This window comes from Magnolia sinica, chromosome 9 (genome assembly GCF_029962835.1).
Source record: "Magnolia sinica isolate HGM2019 chromosome 9, MsV1, whole genome shotgun sequence".
Taxonomy (NCBI): domain Eukaryota; kingdom Viridiplantae; phylum Streptophyta; class Magnoliopsida; order Magnoliales; family Magnoliaceae; genus Magnolia; species Magnolia sinica.
Window position 1 is genome coordinate 40,973,091 of NC_080581.1, and position 3,620 is coordinate 40,976,710.

At 39.1% G+C, this 3,620-nt stretch overlaps 1 non-coding gene across 1 annotated transcript; it reads left to right on the forward strand.

Moving 5' to 3' along the window:
• The first annotated feature begins 1,594 nt into the window (after window positions 1-1,594).
• Window positions 1,595-1,701, forward strand: LOC131257067 (small nucleolar RNA R71). The gene has a single exon (XR_009177089.1). It is a non-coding gene; the product is annotated as a small nucleolar RNA R71 (small nucleolar RNA).
• Window positions 1,702-3,620: the final 1,919 nt, after the last annotated feature.

Here is a 3,620-nt window from a genome sequence, read left to right on the forward strand (position 1 = left end):
GTGTAGAGATTCCCTCGAAATCCGCAACGCGCTGTGTTTCTTCAGAATAAACGCTGATCGGCATCTTCTTATCTGGGTATCGGTTTGGTGCGCAAGTCACGGCGTTGGAACCGCGGCGACGACGCGATTACTAAGACATAAGTTTCGGATCGAGCCGACGTCGGTGTGCGGGACCTGGCTTAGGATCGTGCGCAAACACCGAATACGGTGCGAAGGTTGCCGGAATTTGACCGGAAGGACCGCGGAAGCTAACGGAACAGTACGGATTAGGACACGGGTCTTACATCCTGGATCCCTAAATTTAAGAGGGTTGTTGTTTTGAATCATGGAGCTGAGTTGCTCTGCAAGGAAGACCTTATGAACATTCATCTTACGTTTTTGAGTGCATAAATCTTTAAGAAACTTAGCGTAAGCAGGGACTTGCTTGATAGCATCAAGCAATGGAATGTTAATTTGCACTTGCTTAAACATGTCCAATATCTCATTAAAGTTGTTTCCTTTCTTAAATGGTGCCAAACGTTGAGGAAAAGGTGCTTTAGGCACATAGGATGGCACATGAGTGGTACCTGGAGAGTCAGAGTGCTTTTGGGCTTTCAATGCATTAGTATGTCTCTCCGCTTCATTTTGATCTTTTGATTTGAAATTTGATTCTTCCCTAGGCATCTCTACTTTGTTCTTGATCTGTTTACCGGACCTAAGGGTAATGATTGATTTGGCTTGCTCATGATATTGTTCTTGGTTTGAATTAGAGCCAATCTCATACTGTCCTTTTAGATTTGCCACAGGTTGGCTAGGAAACTTGCCTTTCTCTCTCTCACTCAATGTGGCAGCAAGTTGACCCAACTGTACTTCCAGCTTGGCAATAGATTGCGCATTTGCATGTAAGCTTTGTTGGTTAGCTTATAAAGTTTGTTGGGTGTCTTTTTAAAATTGAAGAGAACTCTGCATAAACAGATTGAGTGTATCTTCAAGAGATGGTTTCCTTGATTGTGCGGGAAGTTGTTGATATTACGGAAACTTTTGAAGCTGTTGACTACCAACTTGTGGGTAAGGTTGCATAGGAGGATTTCCAGATGGTCCTCCTTGTTGTGGTCCTTTTGCCTAAGAAAAATTTGGATGTCTAGCCCACCCTGGGTTGTAGGTGTCTGAGTAAGGATCATTCCCAGGTCTCCGAAAGGTGTTCATAGCATGCACTTGTTCAGAGAGAAATTCTGGAAATACTGCACCAGATGAACAAGATTGTGTAGGATGGGTAGGACTGGAACATATGGCACATGACTCGATTTGAGTTGTTTGTGGAGGTCCATTATTCAACATCAAAGCATCAACTTTCTTTGTCAGGCTATCAATCTTGGCATAAAGATCTGGCATGACTCCTATCTCATACATACCACCTTTCTTCTATGGTTGAAGACTTCTTTCACCTCTATTTGAATAGTCGCATTGCTGGGAGTTTTCACACAAGGTTTCAAAGAAATTCCACGCTTCGACATCACTTTTAGTCATGAATGACCCTCCATTGGTGGCATCAACCATGCGACGGTTTTGGGGTGTCAAACCGTCATAGAAGTATTGAACCTCTTGCCACTTCTCAAAACCATGGTGTGGACACTTAATAAGCAAGTCCTTCCATCTTTCCAAACATTCATGAAAGTGCTCACCCTCTTTTTGTGTGAAATTAGTAATTTCTCTACGGAGAGCATTAGTTTTGTGAACAGGGAAGAAATTGTTTAAGAACTTCTTAGATAGTTGGTCCCATGTAGTGATAGACCTAACTTCCAGAGAATTCAACCATGCTTTCGCTTTATCCTTCAAAGAAAAAGGAAAAAGGTACAAACGGATTGAATCATCTAAAAAGTTTTGGAACCTAAAGGTAGAGCAAATGTCTAGGAATTCTTTCACATGATGATATGGATCTTCCTTATCTAAACCATAGAAGGAGGGCAACAATTGTATGACTCTAGGTTTAAGTTCAAAGTGTGCTGCCGTGGTGGCTGGCAACACTATGCATGAAGGTGCATTAAATTGGACAGGAGCTAAATAATCTTTAAGAGCTTTAATTCTATTCTCGTCCGCCATTTCAAATAGAATGTTTCTAAATCTTTTACGAAATGTTCTTTCTATTTCAGGATCAAAAGGTGCTAGTTCTATGTTCAGAGACCTATGTCCTAGCATAAACTAAGTTATTGCAATGTAGGAAAGAAAGCTAAACTAAGATGCAACCTAAGAGAAATAAAACTAGAGCTAAAAATTAAGAATTCCTAAAAACAAGATGAAACTATACAAACAAGAATTGGAAGAAAGAACCCGGAAAAGGAGATGATTGATGACCGAAGATTTGGGAGCTCCTCCTTTTGAAGACAATTTTATTTTGCAGCTTCCTTCCTCAATTCCAGTAAACAAAATAAAAATAAAAATAAATTAAATTTCCTAAAATAATGCTAGAAAAATCCTAAGGCTATGAATTATGATAAGAAAGAATCCTAAATCCAATTTGGACCGAAACAGTCCCCGGCAACAGTGCCAAAAACTTGATGTTTTATTTAAACCAACCTAATTTAAATGATTTTAAACTTGCAAGTATACGAATCAGATACGAATCAGATGTAGATATGGTACGTATTACGAGATCATTCCCACGAGGACTGGTTGTTACAATTCGAAATTTATAACTCTTCTTAACTAATCCAACGAAGGGTTTAGTGAACTATTAAGTAAAGTATCACAAATCTATGAAAAATAACCGAGAGCAATAAGGAAAATTCAATCAAGGAGAGGACTAGGACTTTCGAATCCACCCCTAATTATCCTGACCCTTGTTTTACTTGTTGATTCACCCTAATTCAGATTGATATATATATATTTATAAATAAAGCACACTCTATGTCCTTGGTCGGGCACACAGAATGTATAATCTCTTAAAGCATAAGGATCACATCTTTCCATCCATAGTTAGGCATGAAGAGAAGTAATTCCTATTTCTTTCTCTATAGGAAACCTGTTCATGGTCAGACACAAGCATCTAGAATAAGATTCCAAATAATATCCACATCTAGACATTGGTTAAACTCATAGAATGGAGAAGTACAGAAATTTCAGTTAAGCATACTAGAGAAAGAAACAAATCAATTAAATTAGATGAATTCAACACATACAAGAGTTATTCAAATTAGGGGCTTCATCTCAGCCCTAGGTAAGAAATTAGCAATCCATAGAATCAATTATAATGAAGGAAAAATAAAATTTAAACAATAAGAACATCCTTCCCTTCTTTCTTCCTCTCTCTCTCTCTCTCTCTCTCTCTCTCTCTCTAGCTCTGGATCTCATTCTCCCTTCTGCCACCCTCTCTCTAAGCTTTTCAACTCTTTTTATAGCTATTGGAGTCGGTGGAACTTTCGCACAATAAAAATCGGATTCATGTATAACTCTTGCGCAGTAAAAATTGGAGCCTCCCACGTCCCATGTTCCTTGCATTATGTATGTAAAATCAACGTCTCCTGGGACGTTTTTGACTGAGCTAAATGATGGACGGATCAGATCTTCCATCTGATCAAAGATGGTGGGCCATAACCACCTGGAAATCTATTTTTCACGGACGTGCGTAAGCTTACGCATGTGAC